Source organism: Aquila chrysaetos, chromosome 26 (assembly GCF_900496995.4).
Source record: "Aquila chrysaetos chrysaetos chromosome 26, bAquChr1.4, whole genome shotgun sequence".
NCBI lineage: Eukaryota > Metazoa > Chordata > Aves > Accipitriformes > Accipitridae > Aquila > Aquila chrysaetos.
Window position 1 is genome coordinate 7,671,439 of NC_044029.1, and position 23,901 is coordinate 7,695,339.

The window sequence follows — 23,901 nt, forward strand, 5'->3', positions numbered from 1 at the left end:
TGAACACAACCACATTTTTATTTTCTGAAATATTACAGGATCTGTAATTACTAGTAACTAACTGTCTGATTCTGTCTTTCTCTCTTTCTTGCAATTCTAAAGCAAAACTGTGTTAAACTTGGATTACATCAAGATTACTACTGTTTCTGTTAATCTGGTAGAACTGAGAATCTTGCGATGCTTAGACTGTTATCCTGCCCTACCAGTCCCCACTATGAACTTACTCATTTTGTTTTCTATCTCAGTAACTTACTCAGAAATAATTTGAGCTTAGTATATGTAGTGGAATATGCATAAGGATTACAATTTTCTCTTGTGTATGTTCTTGGATAACTTATTTTTTGCTGGTTTGCTTCTGAGATATATTATGTAAGATGCATAATGTATAAGCTCCTTTAGAAACATATTCACTCTTTCTTCCTGTGAATGCAAACTTCTGTTTTATGGTCTATTTTGCCACTAACAATGCATGTGAATGGCTATTTGTTATAAAGCTATTTGTAGTTCCCATTTTGCATACCTTGCAGTGTTAAATGGTCATGTTTGTTGAACATAATAATAATATTCATGATTATAATTTAGGTAATATATGACTGCTGCCATAATCAGACAGCCATCCTAATCCTTAAGTGTGAAAACCTATATCATTTTTCCTGCAAATTAAAGCCATTTATATTAAGCAAGGTTATTTTCTATTCAGAAAATTGAAGACTATTTCATATAGCAGGTACTTCTTCAAGCTAACAACATTTTTCATAAGTAATTAATATGATGGACTTTTGTGTTTGCACTGTACCTAGCAGTTAACACAATAGGACCTCAATCTTGATAGGGACATAGGCTGTGACAGCAGTATAAATATTTAATCATGTTAATTAAGTGTAAAAGGAGGGAGTCAAGAGTAAACTCATTGTGTAAGGAGTCTGTAATATTGGCTGAAGCAGGACTCAGCTGAAAATATATCAAAGAGCTTTAAAACTTGAAGTTAAGAAATAAAAATAGAAATAGCTATTTGAGGTCAATGTTATACTTTCACATACTTAAATTTAAGTAATGTCCCTCCAGTATAGTGAGGTATTAAACAGTTACAACTGTTTAATATAGTAGGCAGCTCATTAAAACAGTCCTAGTTCTGTAATATTTCACAGTAGGGAAGAATGTTGGTAAAATGTGACATCAAAAAGGACTGCTGAGAGACTGAAAGAAAGAGGAAAGGGAATATAACAGGAATTGAAAAGTAGGCTATTAACAAGAAGATGCAGTCAGTTCATTTACAGGAAAATAAGTATGTCTTATAAATAAATCTAAAGGTTTCTTATAAATGTGCAATGGTAAAAGAAGTATTAGAGAAAAAAGTAATAAATAAAGTAGATTAAATTAATGGCAAAGAAGTGTTAAGGGACTTCTACAATGATTTTTACCTTCACAGTTCAGAAAAGAAGTTTGAATATTTCACAAAAAGGAAAATCTTCATTTTGAGGTTTGTTGGAGGGTGGTGGTGAATGGGAATATTATGGGTACCCTTGGACAAGGAATACTAGGGCATCTCAAATGGCACTCTACAGCTATGTTTAGGCAAAATAATGAGCCTTTATTCAATAAGCTGATGAAGTTATTCAGCTGAACAGACACCAGGTGTCTACCACAGTTTGAGCAGATTCTCTGCAAGGATGCATTGCTTTTACTAACAGTACAAGTCAGTTGGGTGTCTGAGGATGCCTGAGATGTCCTGGACTATCTCTGGCCAGCTGGCCTTTACCTGCCAGTCCAGAGGAACACACAAGAGTGATTTATCCTATCTGCCAGCCTTTTGCAGAGCTCTCAAATACCTTAGGATATCTCAAAAGGCACTAGCTGCCTCTATTTAGGAGGTATATGAAGCCATAGATCACCTCCAACTGTAAGGAGTGCCTACAAAAGAGCTGACATATACACAGTAAATCTGCACTGAGATACTAATCTTGAACTGCATCTCACTCCAGGTACCTAGACACCTACCTTTGAGCTAGTTAGTTGGAAAACAAGTCCTTTGCCTAACCATGACAGCACAAAAGCACATGAGATGCCCCAGGCTATCTGGGACAGGCCTGACAGATTGGATGCTGAGCCTGTGGTCTTCTGGAAGGGAATGAGGTGGGATACTTCAGAGGACCTCTATGGCATTGGTCATCTGGGGGGGGGGCAGCATATCGAACATCTGAACTCCCTTTATAGCTAAGTGAGAGCAATAGGCACTGCTTGAGAGCGATTTATCAGATTCTTGTGTAGGTATTTGAAACAGTCCAGATGTGCCATCTTCTCCAAGAACACTAAAGCAAGTCTGGAGAACTAGGTCCAATATAAATATCTACACTGAGAAGGTTGGTGAAATGATTCTCAGTCCTTGTTGTGGAAAACTTACTTTCAGAATGCCCACTTCATTTCCACTCCAGTGGAGTGAACGCTGGCTGTAGGACAGCACACAAAGGGAGCAACATTGCAAGGTATTAAAATGGCAGAAAACATTTCATATAGTACAAAAGCAAATTACTTGTATGGCTGTTCTTTTAAACCTTCACAGTGGTCTAGAAGAAATGCGTAACACCGTAATGAACTCTGCAAATGTTACTTCATTAGGAGGAACAACCAGTTTCAGAACTGATTTGAAACCTCCTATCTTTGACACTAAAGTGATATGAAATAATTATCCTCAAGAGGCAAGCTAAAAGTAATTCGTAGCAACTTTCTGTTGTAAAAGCTTAGCTTGTTAAAGTTGCAAAAGAAAAAGTGACAGGACACCAAATTTGTGACTGGGAAGATTTTTTTCACTTTTCACACTCACTTTTGATGCAAATAGGGGATTTCTCTGACAGTTTCCCAGCCTGCACTGATGAGAATAGTCAGCATTTTAAATTGCATGCTGAATCATCTTTCAAGCCGATGAAATGTGATGCGGCGATTTCAGTTTCATACCAGTTGACCTAGTCAGAATGAAAGAATAAAATTTCAATCAGTTGAAAGAAACTTCATTGAAAGAGTTTTCAGTCAAATAAAGAATTGTGTTAAATTTCAACTACTTCATCATATATTAATAATTTCAAAAATATGTTGTTCAGGGCAAAAGGATAGAGAGATTTCTGTCTTGAAAAATCTGTAAGCTTAAAGAATACCTATATGGGCACCAACTCTTAGGTTGTGGATTGAAACAAATGTTCTAAATATCAGGAAAAAATACTGAGAAAAGGGTTGTCTTTAGTTGAAGACTAACCCCCAAAGGAACGGTTTATGTATACATACATATATGTGTGTATATATTCAAAGGAAAATATAGTGGAGAATGATATTCCCATTTAAGAGGGAGATTGAAGAACTTGTATACATTTCTAATGGAAATAATTTAATGTGTTAATGTCAGCGTTGGGGCAATAAAGTTCTAAACAGTGGTGTTTGGGGTATTTAAAGCAGTATTTTAATAACATCAGAAGCACTGAAATATATACCTAATTTCTAGTTTAGGTTATGAATTTAAGCAAGTCTTTTTTATTATTCTTATACCATAAATGCTTTTTTCATTTGTTAAAAAATAATTTTCAAATTAAATTAATATTAGTCTGATTCTCAATCTCCTAAATATTTTAATATTTTTTATTTCTTATTGCTCAGATTATTAATGTTCCGCAGAAATACAACGTATTGCATAATCTCAGACTGGGTCAAAAGTGCACATTAGTAATGGTGTATAATTGTCTTGTCACTTTTTACAGAAGCAGCACAACTCCACATCTGCTGTGTCCATTCATACTCAAAATATTCATATAAACCCCCTTATTTTATGAGAGTCAACATTTCTCATATACAGGCTCCAAATAAAGATTTCCGCATGGTAATGACTCCATTCAAACAGATAGCAATAAGCCATGTTTAGTGACCTTTACAATTTCCAATTACAAAGCTGTCCATTCTTGCAGTGTTTTCATTTACTTTTCTTATTCTTTGCTTCTGTTCATTTGTCAATCAATTAAAACTGCTGTTGTTTCAGGCAATAAATTAACTGTAATGTTTACCGTCCTCTTGGCACATATTCCTTTGCTGAGCAGAGACTATACATTTAAACTGACAGAGTCAAGCTCCCCCATGAGTTTAACTGAGATGCTATTAACAACTCACCTTCTCCATCCTGTTTCCTCTCAATCAAATCGAAACCACCAGCTACATTTACAGTTCTTTAAACCTCTGTTTGAGCTGTACTCAATGACCAAGACTACTTCAATCAGCTCCTAGTCCACCCTTAGAAATGTAGCTATCCAAAAATGATCCCAACTTATAGAGCTTTTATTTCAGGCTTTTATATATTAAATGTCTGAGGCTTATTTTTGTGTGGGAAAGGGCGTGAAATGACAACTGAAGATCAATTTTCATCAGTTATGGTACCTGTAGTGCTAATGTGATCTTTCTGCTCTGTTGTAGAGTGTACTCCTTTCTTATGAGAGGAAGCACCAGCTGTGGGTCTGTGTGCATGGATTATCGGCCCTGCAAAATTCTGTGATCCTGTTAGTATCTCACTCCTTGCTAACAGTCAGTTTCTCTTTTTCATGTTTCTGTCACTGAATTTGGGTTCATATAGGGGATCAAAGGTTTGTCTAATTGTTTGTTGCAATAACCTAACAGCAATATAATCAAATCTCATACTTCACAATAGAAGATAATTAACAGCTAAGTTTAGGAAGGAGTGTCACCCACCGTTTGGTTAATTGACAAAGGTTATTCTTTGGCTCACTAATTGTATAATCATTATGGAATAAGTAGAAGAGGGTAATGGACAACTCTGCCTATATTGCTACATTATTTTGGCATTCAAGAACAAATCTTCAGCCATTACTTTAATTGCATTCACTTTAGAGGGACTATGTCACCCTCTAATTCTGAAAGACCAAATCACCTCAATTTTCTGATTATTTGATGCCTTACACTGTTTGGTTTTGTTTGTTTTCATATGTTTCAAGAAAGTCTTTCTAAATATTTCCTATGGAGAAAGATAATAACTTCTCTTCATTTGTAAATCTTCTGTGTCTTAAGTAAGTTGAGTGTTTTAGTCCACCCAACAGAATTTATGTAATAATGCATTTTCCTTTATAATGTCTTTTGCCTTTTTGTTTACTAGATCATGTAGTTTTTAGATAGATTTGAAAATGGTGACTTCAATTATGTAAAATGTGGTAACAACTCAAGTGAGGAAAGTCTAAAAAGAGAACATTGAATCATTGGGTTTTTATCTCAGTGCCTCTTTCTTAGTTTTTCTTTTTAATTCTTCTTTGCTTTCTTTAATGGTATTTTATCATGAAACTGCCTTCCACATATGTTATTTTGCTTTTCTCATTCTGAAACTTCTTTTCCAAGTGGGTAGCCACTGGAAATGTGTTATTACTATCGTTGTGTAGCTCTGTGTCTCAGTTTATAAAAATAAGTAAGTTCCTTGAAAAGTAGTCACTCTGCCAATTTTTTTTTTTTTTCTGAAAGATGTGATGGTTCAATAGAGAATGAAATCTTTCCCTTCCCTTCCCACCCCCACCCCTGCCCCTGCTCCTTCTATTCCCTTCCCTTCTTCTTTCCATGACTCTGAAAATATTATTTATTCCTAAATGTGGCAGCAAGTTGACATCATGCTGTAGACTTTCTTACATGGTCAAAATAAATTAATCTACAGCAGAACTGGACCTGGAATATAGATTGTTGTGTGTAGGCAGTTTCTGTATATAAATCCATGCATACAACTAAAATATTCTTCAGATAGTTTACTTTTGTTAAGATGATGATCCTTTTTTATATGTTTGTGAATAAACTCACCTTTTAAAAGGTCATCTGTCCCCTAGAGTGATTAGGCTAATTTCCAAATTACTTATGTAGCAAGGATTTCCCACGTGTTTTGCCTTTCTCTGCAAACACAGTGAAGAGGTAATGTTTTCCATCCCTAGGGGTTTTAAAATCTGTGGTTAACAACTTCTTTTGTATTTTGCCCTTATGGCATCACAACATATCCAATTTTCACTCCCATTTTTCTCCCTCCAGAGAGTTATTGCTATGCTTGAGTGAATAGCATATACTCCAATCACTTCACATCATCATTTTACTAAATGGATTTAGTCCAGACGATGTATGTTTCTCTTCGGGAAGTCCTCCTACTTCATCTTTTGATGCAACAGAAAACTGAAACCATGTATCTGCTGTATTAGGAAATCTATAAATGTTTTAGAAGTGTGTGTATATAGAGATGCTTCAGATCATAAAAGAACAGAAATGTGTAGTCAGGTGTGACAGATGCCTCTTTCTCTGTTATCACAGTGTGCCAGGAAATTATTTCTGAATCACAGAGCCTCACTTTTGATCAAATTTCTACCAGTCAGATTTACTCTGTATTGTATATTAACCAAACTTTACTCCAGTATAGTTACAATGCTCTAAAGTGATATGGCTTCTCTAGCAAGATTATTCCACAGTCTTCCACTCTTGATACTGTTTTTCTGAAACTCAGCTATATTTTCTGCCTTTAATTTACTGAAATGGAGATAACTGAACATTACCTTTGACTGCATCAATATTTAAAACCAAGCAGACAGCTTTATTCCAAGGTTTTGTGGTTACACAACAAGGCTGCTCATGGGATTCCAAAAAATTGTGGGAAGTGGTACTCAGAATGCACAGTGAGTACAGATGAAGGGTAATATTCTGTATTCCCAGTATTGTTTTATTCTTAATGGGAAAAAATCAAACTGTTCGTCTTTATTTCAGTGGTCAACTTACCTCGTGACAGAGGTCATACATACTCCATGCCACACAGGACTCTTCTGTAAGTGAATTTTAGGGACCAAAAGCTATAAATATCACCTTGTAATAATTCTGTGGCTTTAATTCCTGATTTGTTATAAAAGGACACTTAGTTTCTCACAGAGCATTCCAGGCACGTTTTTTTTTTTTTCCCTAGCAATGTGATTGAAAAGGAACATCACAAAATATGTATCTACTGGGATTAACATTAGTGAAACAGATTTCCTGCCATTAAAATTATTCCCCAGCTAGTGAGGAGTAAGGAAATTTAGGTGAGAATCTCTGGAGGAAAGCTTTGAGAAATAAATTGGAAAACAAATTCATTGTTTGCAGCAAAATTGCATCTGCACTTTAGCTGCTGGCATTTTACTTGCTCCTCAACTTGGAAGTGAAATACTTTACAATGGCATTTTTTTCTCTCTGATTCCTTTCGGGAAGATAATTTTCAGGTTGATAAGGAAAATGGGCTTTGGGAATCTGAATGGTAGACTGATAATAATACTTTTTTTAAAAATAAAAAAGGAGAGAAAATCAAGAGAGAAAAGCACAGAATATGGAACTTACTCCATTAAACTCCTGTCACTGTTGCTATTTTTCATTTTTAAGAAACAAAACAGATAAGGGAATTGCAAATAAAAATCATGGCTGCCACAGCATAGAAACGGATGTCTAACATCTAAATTCTCCTTGATGTCCCCATATTCCTGAGTCTGCATGAAAACTCAGTTTCTTAAGAGTTTTCAAAATATACCTCCAGGAGGACTTTATCTTTTCTTTTCTTTTGAGTCATGAAAATAATAATAAACCCCCTTGTATTCCTCTTAAAAAAAACCCACAACCAAAACCCAAGCAAAACTAAACAGCTCAGTCCTGACCACCAAGGATGGCTAGTGCTTATCTAATTCTGATACTTTACTCAGACTATGAGTTTCAGGGGCTATTTGCATTTTATTTTTGCCATGTTGCAGAGGAATATCAAAATCTCATCAACTGGAAAAAAAAAAAAAAAGAAATACACACCCATACGTACTGGAACCAGTCAGAATTACTGAAAATTAATCCAGTACTCAGATGATAAATTGAAATCTGCCAAGGAGAAACTTTTGTACCTGCTCAGACTTCTATAAAACAAAAGGCCAGGAATATTTTTTCAAGGATCTTCCTCATTTTCTTTTTGCTTCCAGTCATTTTCCAGCCGGTCTTATCTTTCAAGGTTATAGTTGTGCTCAAAGTTTCACATCAGTTCAAAGCAGAAACAAGAACTACTACTTTTACCAGACAGGATGATTCCAAAGGCCAGCATATGCTTTAGATTAGAGAACTCACAAGCTCTTCCAAGTGCCTGGGACTGGGTGCACTCTCTAATCACATCCCAGTTTTATACTGAAGTGAGATGCAAGCGTGTACAAACTCCCTTCTTTTCCCTGTAACTATATTGTATAAAAAAATGGATGTAAGTACCCACCCCAGGCAGAAGCTCCACCTTGTTCCAAACAGGGTGAACTTTGGATGGTGGGTATAAACACTGTATTTTTGGCCATTGGTACACTCTGAAAAGAAATCACCTTATTGATTCTAACAGCTCTTCTGCAGCTGATTCAGAAGATACCATTGCATCTCACCCACTAAATTGCCTATCATTTCTTAGCCTTGATTAGTAATTTGCGGTGTTCAATACTTACTAATTCATCAGTATTTTCCAATTTGTCTGTTTTGCAGACAATCTTTGGATTATTATCTAGTATAAAATATCTTCACATGTGTCATGCTCATCGTACTCTGGTTTACTGTGATATGCACAAGGTGACAGTGAAAGTAGATATATCACTTGCTTCCCGAGTATATACTAATCCTCTCCCCCCACTTAATATTCAAGATTTCTGTGCAAAATAAGATTTTGTAAACTTACAGTAGAAATTCAATATCTGAAGGATAAAAGGGGAACTTGGTGCATTTCACAAGTAGCTACCTGTCCTGCTGTAAAACATTAGTATCATGTACATTTTAATATGGTCAATATGAAAATAAGTCCACCTTTATGTCAGTGAAGATAGAGCAAAAGCTCGTCACTTGGCTGAAAAATCTCGCATGTTTTGTAATTAGCTAGTATCAGAAATGTTACTTGTACTCTAGAGTCAAGATTTGCCATTACATGAGTACATGTGTGTCTGTGTATGGAAGATAGAGACTGGCTTATGTATGTTGGGTTTGTATGTATGTGTGCCATTAGGAAATATGTTTATTTCCTTCAAAACTTTTCACAAAGATTTCTAAGATTTGTACAATATGAGAGAATATGAGACAAAAAGTGAATTACTGGACGTTGTGAGGCACCCAGAGCAAAGAACCGTCTCATACTTGCCCTGTGTTCTCTACATTTTCCCTGGACACTCACAGTAGGCCACTGGCAGAGGCAGGGTACTGGGCTAGACAAATCTAGTGAGATTTTTATTTATTTTATGAGATAATAATTAAACTGTTTCTAGAAAATAGCCCAGCAGCACGTTATTTTTGCCCAAGGCAAGTATAGTAGTAAAAGTTCTCCAGGTGAGTTTCCCTGAAACTTTTATGCTGTGCCACTCCTTTTGTGAAGTCTGAAGAGAAAGCTGTATAGGAAGAAAAAAAAAGGGTTGGAAATTTGGGGAGTGGGAGGGAAGAGAAAATAAAATGAACACATTTAATACCTGTAAAGTTAAAAAAATATTTTTTATAAGTCATATAGGGGAAGAACCATATTGCTTAGCTTTTTTGAGTAGAAGAAACAAGGGAATAATTATTTTTTCAGAAAGAGAAAAAAGGCCCTTACGCACATTTAATGGCAAGTTCTACATACAAGGCTGAAAAGAAAGTGTGATTTCAATTAAAGCAGAACTCCTGGTGTGCTTCAGCAGTCTATACAAACCTATCCATCACGCAGCTTTTTTGTCAGGCTTCTGCTTGTCTATTTTTGATCCAGTTTTGACTGGTTTATATACCTCTGCTTAAGGCTACCCTCTCTATTACATTTCATGAACTAATGTGTTGCTTTTATTCAGTGATAAGAATAAATACACTCTCTCTTTCTTATGTTATTAGCATATTCTGGAAATATAATAAAGGAGATAACTGTTTAGAACAGCGTGAATCTCTTTCACAAAATGTAAATCATAAATCTCCATCCAATGGACTAATCACAATGCATTAAGCATCTTTTCTGATAAGCAGAAAAATTGCAGAGCGAGATTCAGATAGATAGGATTAACAGAGTGTAGAAAAGTGGGGGGAAAAAAAGTATTTCTAAAGAGCTTCTAATCACAGGGTTTTAAAAAAAAAACCTTTTTACAGAGGATTAATTGCACTGCAAAGTACACTTTCCTGATCATCAGAATAATTCTGTTTGTTACATGTGTGGTCTGTTATTATCCTAAATAACAGGGTGTGGAAGCTATCAGAAAAGAGATGGTATATTTTATGATACTTCTGCATATAAACAGTTTATTATCTACATTTTGCGAGAGAATCTTAATAAAGAAAATATTTTGCAAAATTTTTATTGATTGTAGCTATTAGATTTGCCTTAGAGCTTGATTCTCTGAAAGTTTGTACTTGTAGCTGGAAGATTTTGTTCAGTCTCATTCTTTTTAAAGAAGTATTATCCTTTGTGTTTGCACTGTTTGAATTCTTTCCCAATTAATTTAATGCATCTTACCACTGAATTATTGAGAGCACTGTTCAGTTATTTCACTACTAATACAAATTACACTGATACAAATTATAGCATGAAATATTTGTGACTCAGAGATGGAAGGAACTTTTTTCATATATCAGTTTTAGGAAGCAGGTGACGAGTGGCCCAGCAGCACCCGCGTTGATGTATCCAACCCCTCAGAAGCTCATAAAATGAATGTTTATGGCTCTTTCTGCAAGTGGGAATCATTTTCCTCTCTAAGGTGCTAGAGGATCTCATGGTATAGTTCTTACTGAGACTTCCCCCATCAACATTTGTCTGCGTGTAAATAAGTATGATCCCTCAGAACAGTGTAGTATTACTTTCTTGAACATTGCAATTTCCAATAATATTTGATGCTAAGAGACAGCCGGAAAAGCAGTAACTCAGACTCAAAAGCAAGCCTGCTTGAAAGAAATGGTATACATTTGTTGTTTGTTTAAGTCATGTAAAAACTTTGAATAATGGATTAGTATGAAAATTTACCAAGCAACCAATATATAAAAATTTTCATCCTCAGTGACCTCTAGAAATTAGGGAAGAATTATGGGAACATAGTCTGATTATGGTGTTACGTGTACAGTATAGTTTTTTTTACACTTTGTATCAAGTAATCAATGAATAAAATGCATAAGCAAGTACTGGAATTCAGGAACTTCTCTGCAAGTTCAGTCCCTAATATACTTTGTTCTTTGCTGCATAATGGACATGTCGATATCAGTATTTTAGTTTAGATCTGGAGTGAGCTTTTAAAATGAATTGCATGATTTTCTCTGCTTACTGGAAATTACCTCAGAAGAATCTCAGCCTATACACTCTAAATTATTTTCCTATTGAATTAAAACCAAACATGTGCTCTTATGGCATTCAGTCCACAGGACCAGAGTGGAATTAATCAGAAATAACCCTCCCTTCCCCACCACCATACCCCCACCCCAGATGTGCTGAAGACCCAATTTCCACATTATACTCATAGCTGTTGACTCTGCAGACTCTTTCTGGGCCACATCAATTGCTAATGCAGCCAGTGGCGTAGCTATTGCATGAAAAATGGAATACTGCTTATTGTTTACCTTTTAGAGTGTTCTCTGTGAAAGCAAAAGATAGATGTGGATTTGAACATGCTTTGAAAGAGGAGAGCCTAAATCTAGGCCTACTGCTTCTCAAGTACTCCTTTACCAGTAGACCAATCTTACCACGAATATGGTACCTTTTGAGGGGACCCAGAGAGAGAGAGAAAGCAGAGGGAGAACTGCATGCGCAGTGAGCACCCTAAACACCCCAGAAGTGCTGTGCACCTTTAAAATTAGTTTTTTTCAGACTGTAAGCTAAATCAAGGTATGTTCTGTATAAAGCTTAGAATGGATTAGAGTAGACACAGAGTTAAAAGCCAGTCTTCTGTACTTTGCTGTCGTCAGCCTACTGCGCCTTTGAAAAGAACATCCTTTCGCCCAGGTTCCTTCCTAGTCCAGCATCTTTTCAACAGCTGTCTAAACTGTGATAAGTTTGACACAGTCCTTTCCAGATTCCTAAGAACAGTTTTTCTTACTTTCAGGACCCATAGATCTATATATGCTCCTCGAGCTTCTCAGGAGTCCCCCAGTCCCCGTGGTGGTGTGGTCTCCCAGGTCACCACCACCATACCTGCCTGCGCTCTGCCTGTGTGGCCCAGGAGGACCTGCAGAGCAAGGGCCAAGAAAAGGCAAACAAGTTGTCTTCCCCTCTGCACTACTATATACTTTTAAAGAGAAATGGCATATATTAACATGTGCAAAAGCAAGTCTATCTGTCGCCACACATCCCACGTCTCCACCAGCACATTCAAGAACAGGGCCTCTCAAAATGAAACCACAGTTATGGCATGTTGACTTTGGCTTTTGTGCAAGGACTGGTCTCCTGTAAGAGATGCATTTTCTTCTTTCCTGTTTTTTAATCTTCTCTGATTTTAGGGAAATAACACTCATTCATGAACCTTGAATTCAAAAAAGGTGTACCTGAACTCATTACACTTCTTCATCTGATCAATGCTTGGGTTGCAGTTTTGAGTATTCTTCCCTTATTGTCGGGTGACAACTGTACTGTGTTTTAGATACCGATGTCCTTCTCTGAATGCCATCCTTCATGTAGTCAGGTAGCATATGCTAATGGTTGCCCCAAAATGCAAAACTTAAGCAGTCCAATGCACTTGCAAATTGTTTCAATTTTGAATTAACAGTATTTAGGGGAGGTCAAAATAAATAAAAGGGAACAACTGTGCAGAAAACACCCTGTTTTTTTAAATAATGTTGAATGCTGCACACTATTTAATCTGTTGCATGTCCTTATTTATGGTGCTTCATATTGCATTCTTTGCTGTTTCAGGTTACAATCCAAAGCTCATTAAGTTCAGTGGGTTTTGAGTCAGGCTCATTTATGTTGGCATAGTTGTAGGAATCCTAAGAGTTTTAAGTAATAATTTTACTGACCAGCTACTGAAACCTCAAATTTGTAAGACGCTGAGAACTTATTAGAACCATTAATGGGAGTAATATCTAGTCATCAGCTTAGTATTAAGTATTTCAGCTGTATCACTGATCTAACTTGTGCTCTGTATCAGAGTCAAATTCCAGTTTCTGTTCTGAATCAGATGGTTAGGAAATTCCAACATGTGTTTTCCTCTTCCTCAGTTTCAGTCTTCTTTGCAACATGAACTATTTTCTTGCCTTTAAATATATTGTATCAGTGCTCTGAATTTGCCATGTAGAAATATCATGGCACTGCAAGACTACATTTATAGAGCAAGGTTTCAAGAAAAGCTGTAGGGGAAACATGTAAGTTAGATCCTGTGGAGAAATGTATGTAACCAATATCTCATTTGGCTATATGTCTCAGTGTAATTTCTGTCTCATTGCTGTGGTAAACAGTAGAACTATTACTTGTGAAAACACCCTATCTTTCATGAATATTTAATCTGGAGCTCGGTAGTCCATGGGGAGTTACATCTTCTTTTTCATACAGAGAATTTAATGACATATATCTTGTTCATACAGAAAAATAACAGAATATGTGAGGTAACCCCCGCGTAAACTTTTAGCATTGTGCTTCTCTCCACCCTTCCTTCCTTCTGCAATTAAATGTATTTGGTTTTGTTTTAATTCTACTTTTCTGAAACAGGCTGCTAGGCCCTAGAGCCTCACCTTTTCTAATTTCAGAGTTTATTCCTCCATTTGTATTATGGAAGGGTGCAATAAAGTAAGTAATTTTGATGACCTTACATATCAGAAAAATCAGGATTTTTTTTAATTTATGATTCTGCCACTTTATTTTAAAAAGAAACCTAAAGATACTTCATATTCTGAACTGTACGGAAAGCTTCAGTAACTTCAGCACTCAAGTCATAGTTTCACAGTGTCATAAATTTCTCTACCTTCTGAATAGCATATGATGCATATACAGTAAGAGAGCTATAGTACCACTGACCGATTTTTAATGTTATTGTTATAATGGAATCCCTTGTAAACAATTAACTGAAAAGATTGGAATTAGCAATAAGCTGGAAGAGAGGCATGGTGATCTGTCTGCTGAGTATCTTTAGACCTGCCAAGGTTGTGGGTTGATATACTGATACAGACATATTTAGGGTGGGGTTTTCCCAATTTTTATATAGTTTTTGCTAGTTTCCAACAGCAATTGAGTTCAGAAAGAAGTAGGGCTGTTCTACTAGAGTTATTTGTATTATTATTATGGAAAATATTAAGTGAGATTTCCAGATATATATTGGGATATAAAGCTCAAGCATTATAGGTTTTGACTAGGCAGAAGAATTCTTAAGAAGCATTAATGGAATCAAGGTTGAACATTATAAGCTCAAACTGCTGCTAATTTCCTTTTCTGGAGTAAGACGACAACAATGATATCTTGTGTCTTCAAAATCCAAGCTTTTGAATCATGAGTAGAATACAGAAAACAAGAACGTGTTACACTTTCTCAAGCGAGAGACATTTCATTATAATACATTACTTTTTAGTGGACTGATTTCTGACCTCGTGATTTCAAACCGTAGGTAAAATTATTACCTTGTTTTAAGCAGTCCTTTGAGAACTACCCTTGATGTTTTGAGCAGTTCACTAAGAATTTTCTGGGAACACATTTCTGAAAGTGTGTAATGACATTAAACAAAGTAAGTTAAAAAATTAAATAACTAGATGCCAGGAGGATGTGGAAGGACTTACTAAACCATGAGCCATAAACCACTGGGCACCCGTAAAAACCATATCCATTACCTGGATCACTGATTTCACACTACTTAGTCTTTTGTTGTGCTTGTTTTACTTGCATTACTGTTTGGATAATCAAATTCATTTTACATAATGCTGGAAGACTTTCATGAAACTGTGGCTAATTTATACCAGAGCAACCCATTCTTGCAGTGCTGAGATTCAGGATTTGGTCATGTTCTGTATTAATATAATTACAGAAACTGTGCGTACAAAATATTTAATGTCTCCATGAATTAATAGTTCAACTGATCTCTGATTTTTCATATGCAGAGGATTTATGTACTGTAGACATTTATTTATGATAAAACTTTATCAGAATGACAATACTGTGCTCTATTACCTGCTTCTTCTGTGACGAGGCAAGATTGAAACCTTCTCTGCTGCAGTTTTGCTATTTTTTTTGAAAGTAGGCAGTTGATCAAGCACTATACATGCCTGGAATAAGAAACACATGTTCTGAAGATAGCATCTAAAATTATATTGCTACGTATATGTGAAAGCCTGGAAAAAGAACCACATTTGAAAAAGGATGAGTAGATGGGCAAGTAAAGCAAAACAGTTAAATCTAGTTCATCCGCTTACCTGGAGGACTCAAATTCACATGGAACGCTTTTAACCAATTAATGTGAAAGGTGATTTACTGCAGCTGCTTTTATTGGTATGAGAAATAGTCTGAAGACCTGAAAAAAAAAAACCCAAACCTAATACTCCCCCCCCAAAAAACATTCAAAGTCATGACAGCTCTTCTCTGTTCTTAATCTTACAGTTGCTCATATTGTACTTCTCAGAGAATATTGATCTTTTAAATGTGAATCAGAATATTTGATCAAAGAAGAATATGATGTAATAGCAGTCATGGAAGATAATCAGAGGCTTAATAAAACATGTATTTTTCTAATGTAGGAGCTGTAGACTCCTTAGCAATTCTGAAAATCAGACATATCTGTTTCAGATTTTAGTCGATGGACACAGTTTGTTTCATGCCCATGTAATAAAGTGAATGATCTTGCTATCACTATCATTTTCATAAATGTTTTTTCATGCTTAGTGAAAAGCATTAGCTTTCTTGGTCAACCACTTTTATGTTCTCATTTACTTGATATTATCATTGACTTTTATCCTGGAATTGTCAGATAAGTTACTGTTTCTCTGTAAAACTGTCCTTATCATGCCTTTATAAAGGCATATGCATTCTTGGAATAATATTGCTACTTTATTACCATACTCTAAATGACACAATTGTTAAAGTTTTCTATTATGCTGACATTAACAGTGGTTTCAACAGCCTATCCATCCTAGTTTGTGTTTATCCGTTTTCCCATCAATGCTGAAAATAAGCTTCCAAAATTGAATACAACACACAGCTATACAAATAACCAAGCAGCATTTCTGAACACTATATCCAAAGTCTAAAAAAGCAATTGTAAAGATCTTGACACTCTGTAATGTAGGGTGCATTAAAACATTTAGTACAAAAATTAATAAGAAATAAGACTTATTATAGGAATAAGACTACTTTGCAGTTGAGGAGTAACAGTTTCTTAGTCCACAAAACCTAGCTAGAGCATTTTCTTGCATCTTCACAAGAAAACTTGACAGCATTTCCAACATCAAATGTAAAATAGGAATCTCTAGGATTCCAACTTTCAATTTTTTCTCTATAAACTTTGGTAGTAGAAATTGAACATAAAAGTCAGAGTAACTACAAATAGATTCCATAACTTCAAGAAAATACCCTAAATGTAAGTAGATATGCAATAAGTGTAACGTTGACAAGACAGCTGCAATCAGTTTAAGTTTCTTTGTACCCAAAACATTTCAGTAAATTTTCCTGAATTAAATAATACAGTATAAATTATATTGGGGATATAGATATACATAGATATAATGAAGGCTTCAGGTAAATGAGAACTCCCATGAAGCTTTGCTTCATAGGAAGGAAATGTAGATGGATGTTGAATTGACTCATGTCATGTCAAATAGTGATGCATAAGATCACTTCAGCAAACTGAAATGGAATATTTTGATTCAATGATATAAAAAGGATTAATTTCAGTCTAAAATACTGAAATAAGTTTTGACTTTTCTAAATATTTTGGTTTTCTTTAAATAAAAATCAGTGCTTAATATTTGAGTTCTGATTACAGATGAAAACAGATTTGGAAATAATGAAATCAGAATGAAATGCTAATTTTTAATATATTTTTATCTACCTGAGCAGTTTTTTAGTCCTATAAAAATGAAAAGGAGCACTTGCAGACTGACATAATAAATTGTATGAATATGAAGATCATATTTTACTATATAATAGTAATACCTCTGGGTATAACCTGCATACCTCTGGGAATAACCAGCATCTGTTCTCCACAGGTTCAGTGTGTGGTTGAAGGATGTCCTCAGTTATCTTGATTTATGCAAACCTTATCATGTCCACATGTTTGCAGAATACAACAATATTCTTCCTTAAAATATTACATCTTTTATCTCTAAAAGTAGAGGAATACCATTGCTTCTGTAAGCAAAATCTTGTATTTATATTGGCAATAGAAATAGTTTTGAAAGCAACCCTTGTATCTCATAATAATTTAATTTTATCATATTCTTATAGTAATACAGAAAATGCTTTATGGTGTTAAGTAACTTTAAGTGTTAACACCTATATGTTATCATACAAATAACTTTGTAAACAATGCATATAATAGTTTAAAGTATATTCATTTCAATAAGGGGAAATAGAATTGTATTATCTATGGAAGAGAAAATTTTGTGAACTTTTTTCACTTCAGGCCATCGTGGAGGAGGAAAGATGGTGTTGGAGCATCTTATTGTTAAGAAAAAAGTAGTTTCTTAACTGGTAGGCCATCTAATTCCATGTTATTAAATATTTTGGGACCAACTATTACAGCATACTGCCAGCATGAATGGTCCTAGATTTACTCTACATGTTGGATCTTAGGTAGTGTCTAAGAAGAGCTCTTATACTGGTGATTCTGTACCATTGTATTTCCTTGGAGTATCTACGTTTCCAGTCCAAACCATAGCATGCAGAGAAAAAATCCAGTATCACAAAAATTGTCAAATTGTTTCTTTATTTATGTCCTTCTGTTGCTAAATGTGAAGTTATTCAGCTGGTCTAAGAGTTTCCCTTAAGCTAACTCACGGTGAAAGCCCACCAGAGGAGAGACCTCAAGGGAAATCTGTGCTGAGAAGACCGGTAGATCTAGAGTTGCTCAAGGAAGAATTTTATACATTGAGGGATTAAGGTTATGTGAGGAAAAAAGGCACTGATTCAACTTGTCTGTTTAGCGACATCGAGAGTAATGAGCCTAAGTGGCCTGATACAACAGTATTTCTTCCCCCCCACACACTGTTAGACACCGTCTCAATGATTAACACTTACTGCACTGAAACACGCCTAGTAGCAAAGTTGATCCATTGTATAAATGTAGTTTTCTGTATTACAATAACTTTCTGTGAACAGCATGGATTATTCATGTATGTTTTTCATTTTCAGTTAATAAAATAAATCTTGAACTAGCTTTTTTCTTCTAACACAGATAGACCAAGATTAAAATCTAGTGTTCTTTATCACATATCTTCTTCTTTCTCATCTGTTAAATTAATTAACTAAGACCAAAACAGTTACAGAAGAAGGATATCGTAAGATAACAATGGTATTAGGAACATGCCAGTTTATTGCAAATTTTTCTTCTCACAAACTCTTACGACAGAAATAATGTGATTTAATCCTCATAACTCAGGCTGGGTTTTTGTCAGGGGGGTGCTGTTGTTTTTCTTTTTTTTTAGTTGGAGGTCAGAAGAGAAGTACTTGCAAACACTTGAGTAGTGAAATCACAAGAGCTACAAAACCTTCTTGTAGAGTAGCCTTTCATACTTCTTGTATCTTAATTTGTTCAGTCTTCTTGGCTCTAACAGTAGACCTAGCATGAGTCTGTATTTTCCAAGGTGCTGAGAACACAAATGGCCTCATAGGTCTTAATGGATTACCTGCACCATGTTTCCAAATGATAATCAAGATGCAGGAGCTTCAGTTTAACTTCTGCAAAACTGAGTAACTCAAAATTAGTGCACTCAAAACATTGCCTTAAACTTTTTCAGTCAGCCAACATGACATTATTTTTGCAGGTACTTTTTTCTACATCTTCTGTATTTTGCCTTACGTTGTTTCATCAAGACCAGTTTGTTCCAGTTGTCTGATGTCTTTCAACACTATACAACTTGAAGAAACCCAGAATAGATTTCTACCACCTTCCTGAGAGATGATTTCTGCTTATGCCCAACTCCATCTGTCCTCACATAGCTCCCACATCTGTCTCTCTCTGCATCTGCTGATAGAATTCCAAACTGAACAACAGGAAAAAGTGAAAAATAAACCCTGAACTGCAAATACACAATTAATTGTACATACTATTAAAAAACAAAATAGGCAACTTCCGTTCATGGTTCTACAGGTCAGTCATAAATATTATTTTTTTCTACCAGATGTTTCCTACATATTTCATCTACATACCACACCAATAAGTAAAAAAGATAAACATTTACAATTTATGTTTTCTTCTACCTCTATGCTTCCACACAAGGTGTTTGGCCCCGATCTCATAATGAACTTAGTAGAATTAATTTGAATATTTTCTTTCTGATTGCATATTTTTAAGTGGATCACACAAGAATATAAACACCTTTATTTTGTTGATGGTTTGTGTCAGCCAATGACAATTAGCTTTGAAAAGAGATGTAATGATGTGAAAAGCACAATTCATTGGCACTTATTATAGATCAGAAAATGCTAAAACAGCTTTACATACAGGAAGCATACAGAAATCCTTCATCACACCTTTGCAAGCAGGAAGGCAAGGAAATAGTGTTATACATCTTTTCAGTTTCCAGGATAAGATGGTGAAGTTATATATTGAACCGTTGTTAGAACAGACTTTAGATTTCTGGTTTGACACTTTGGATTTTTAGAGTTGAGATGATTCTGCTTTACATTTTCAAGTTGTCTTGAATAATGGAATTCCTACTTATAGTTGGTTAGCCACAAGTGAAATTGGTGTTTTATATTACCATTTCCCATTTTCTAGCATTTGTTAATTCAAATATTTAATTCCTCTTTCTCTATTAAGTATCATCTTAAAGTGGGTCTCTATCTTGTGTATACTACTTTTGTCCTGATGGTTATTTTCTTCCATTGATCAGAGAACATGGAACAGAATTTTTCAGCATGGTTAGAACAGTCAAATCAACAGCATCTTCTCCTCCACATGTTTTCTTTGGACGTGATCTTTTAAGAACTGTAGTTAATGGACGGAGTTTTATGGGGTTTTTTTTTCTTATGCTGAAAGGTTAAATGAAAGCTATCTCCCAACTTCTAAATTATTGACTTCATAATTTCCTTTCCTCCTGATTACTTCTGTTCTTGATCTCTGAAAATGCTTTTCATTCCCCTTAATAATTTACTGTTACTTCCAGCAAGGTAATTTCCTTTTTTCCAACTTTTTCTAAACTAATTTCCGAAAGATTTCCATTCTGTCCTTTGGGAGGAAATCTGGAGGTACTAGGATGCCAGCTGAATGTCTTCCCAGCCTCGCTACCTGCATGTCACAACTTACCAGAGCCTGCTGCTCGAGCACCACATGAACAGGAGACTTAAAGGATAGCCCTCCTTCTCTCTGATATTTAGAGCCTGTACAACACCTGGCACTTACTCCTTTAAATATGTGAGAAATTCTTTCTGTGACTTTCCACTAACAGTCCTAGTCTTCTTTGGAGCAATCCAATCATAGGGATAGTTCTTTAAGATAATTTAAGTTGATCCCATCAATAGCTTGTCTGAATAATGAAAAAAAAAAGGGAGTGAAGAGCAGTTGTTTTGTGCGACGTTTTTTTCTCTTTTATTTTCTGATATTTAATCATTCAATTGCATGATACTGCGTATTTATGTTACAATGAAACCTTTTTTTGTGTCTGGAACATTAAGAATAGAGAAGGGGAGAAGCGCAGCTTTCACTAAGTCCACAATAATAGCAGAAGTTATTTAAAGAATTAGTGTGACATTCATTAAAATACAAATATAAGGCAATTACTGTTTAAATTGTATTTATCTGGAGCTTGCTTTGGACTCAGTTTTTTTGCAATTCTATAGTTATTTACCCTCACCTGTCAAAATACCTTTTTTCTTCATATTAATAATTTAAAGAAGTACAACCTGTTCTTGTGTTTAAAATGAAACATGCTCTTAAATGTTTTGGTAGGCTGTGGTCAAATTATTCAGCATGTTGCATTATTGAACATATATTAATGGAAAGTTTTTCGCTGTCAGACTGACATCTGATGGTATAAAGAAAATACTTTTCATGTGTCTTTACGTTAGGTCTAAAAACCAACTGCACAGAAAGCAAATAAATGAAATAGTGTTTACCTCTTCTGAAATATCATTTGCAGGAAGAATAAACTAAACATTTAGAAATAAAATGTAGATGAAGATAAATATGACTCCAGCTTCTTTATTTCTTTAATTATGGAACGTATAAAAACAAATAAAATTAAAATGTAAGGAGGTTTTCTTTATATGGAAAAAATAATTAAATTCACTGATGTGTTGTTCATCTGAATGTGAGGCCTTATCACCTCACTATCCTTTTCAAACACATGAATACATTTCAAATCAAATATACATTTCAACTTCTTAAACTTTATTAAAATTGCTAACAAGACATAAATCATTTCAGACATGTCTTTGATGGACTTTCATAGAAGCTTGCACTCAGAAACCAGCATTTGAAAACTGATGTAATGGCAGAGTACGAGCTGATCTTTAGCCTCTTGATTAGCATTTTTTTTCTTATTTCTAAGAAAATTCAGGAAAGCAAGGATGGAACAATGGAAATGGCAGTGCTTTCAGAATAGTATAAAAATGCAAACATTAATTTCATTCAGATGAGGTCATTTGCATGCAAAGTGATCAGTCTGCAAGCTTATCTCATTACTGTCTCAAGCCTGTGACTTGTCTCCCTTTTATAGGTGCCATTAAGTTTAATAAGATAACTGCCTTCATTGTATATTAAACATGTGTGACCACTACATGGTTTCTGCATGATGGTGAATTGTTAATAACTATTTATCTTGTTATGTTCTAACACAGTCTTCTTAATTTGCTGTGCTTGAAATAAGATATGCGACAGCGAGTCACAGTCTGGGACTTTTTTCAATTTCTTCTGCATATTTTCTGCCCTTCCTTGTCAGTATATTTTTTTTCAAATTGGACACTTAATTAACTATTAGCTATTAACTATTAGCTATTAACTATTCCATCAATATTTGACTTAAATATTTTAAATAAAAATACTCTTTCATTCACACAGATTAGATGCAGTTTTTACAGTCAATCATCTGCTCTTCAATACATGAGATGCAGATTTTTTTTACATTTCCACATATCAAAGCCATCAAGTCTAGCACAAATATATAGTCTGATTACTGGATGCAGATGCCTTGTAGATGACCCTTAAGCTTCGGACTTTGGAATCACTCAGAGGCCAAACTGCACTGGAGCAGAGACTCAAGGCTTTCTGGTGGTTGTGAGATGAAGGAAAAACTGGACCCTCAGAGGAAATCCAAGCTCTAACAGCTTTCCCATGCAGTCATGTCATGAATAGTGAAAGAAAGTAGAATCTAGGAATAGGGAAGCCAAACATTCCTGATATACAAGGTTTTCAGTCTCTCGGAACCCTCTCAAGCCCTGTCCAATCTGCCAAAGAACAGAAGGGAGAGGGGGAAGGTAGCAAGATATCAGGTCATCGGTGAAAAGTAAAAATAAATAAAAAGTATCTTGAAAGTCCATGAGGCCACAATTTCCTCAGGCTGTCGATGGTACAGGAATTTCCCTGTGAAGTGGTACACAGCCGCTAAGGCAGAGTGCGTCAGTAAAACCGGAGTGGGAAGAGTGTCCACCCGTGCGGAAGGTGCGTGTCCTCAAGTCCTGGGCAGTGCTGAGCTTCGTTGATCGTTGGCCGTGGACGGGGAGTAAAAGGGAAGGAAACGGGTACAGATTGTTTCATTTGTGGAAGTGATTTTCTCAAAGCTCTGGATGAATCGGGAAGGAAAATAGGCATCGTTCCCTCTCCCTCGGTAAATAGCGGCAGGTGCCTCTTTGTGCTAGCTTGCTTTTGCAGATGACTGGTAGGGCTCTTTGTCAGGGCTGTTGCAGTGCAGAGGTAGTTGTTTATTGAATCTCTGCAGTCAGACTGAGCCCTCCGTGCTGAGGGCAACAATGCTTAGGTGACTGGAGGCATTTAACCTTTCATATAGAATAAGGCAACATCTTCCAAGGAAGGAAGAGGTTTTTCCTACTGCATTTTGGAAGTACCTGGCTATTGGATATCGACGGCTCAGAACCGGGTCTGGAGTTACTGACCTCTGTGGTAGAGAAGTTTAATGTTATGTCCCTTTTTTTGTGCTAATACATTTCCCTTGTTTTACATATCGTGTAAGTACTGCCTGCTAGGAATGTCCAAGAGAAGTGGTTAATTTTTCTGAGATTCTAGCAGATGCTTGAGGTGATAGTTTATCGAGCATAAGAGATGCACTTAACTGTAGGTCATGTCTATTAATGCCTTAGATGCTGCCATTAACTATATGTTAAAAGTTTTAGAGTTCAAAAGTAAATCAAGCTGATTTCTAAGACTTATTTCTACAGAAGAAATCAAGATATAAATGGTAGTAAGGGAAGAAAAACAGTAACAGAGGTCCCAGTCATCATTTATCTAAGGAAGCAGATTTATTGCAGTCAGATACAGAGTAGCAGATCTGTGGACAGAATTTCAGATTCTCACAGATTATAGATAGAAAAAGAGATATCTATTTATCTCAAGAGGATTAGCTAGTCAATTTTTTATTATCATTGAAATATTTTCTGCTAACAGTTTTCCCTGGGGAAATGTCCCCTGCATGTTCTGAGTTAATGAGAAAAGGATGGTTCCATGGTGTGAGAGATTTTCCAGGACTTGGCCTATATGCCTTCAACTGTCCATTTTCTTACCATTTTTCTGTGTGAATTTGTATAGCTTCCCTGTGCATCAAGTCCTGTTTGTAAGAGGGAATAGTTACACTTATAAG

The 23,901-nt window shown here is 35.5% G+C and overlaps 1 protein-coding gene across 7 annotated transcripts in view; it reads left to right on the forward strand.

Annotated features, from left to right (window-relative positions):
• The window catches only part of MGAT4C (MGAT4 family member C), a 419,270-nt gene that overhangs the window by 298,422 nt on the left and 96,947 nt on the right, over positions 1–23,901 (forward strand). Inside the window, exon 2 of one of the 7 annotated variants that reach the window (XM_030003161.1) lies at positions 4,447–4,529. The exons of the other annotated variants lie outside the window; for them this stretch is intronic. The gene's annotated coding sequence lies outside the window, so the exon portion shown is untranslated. The remainder of the gene's footprint in view (positions 1–4,446; positions 4,530–23,901) is intronic. 7 annotated transcript variants of the gene reach the window in all.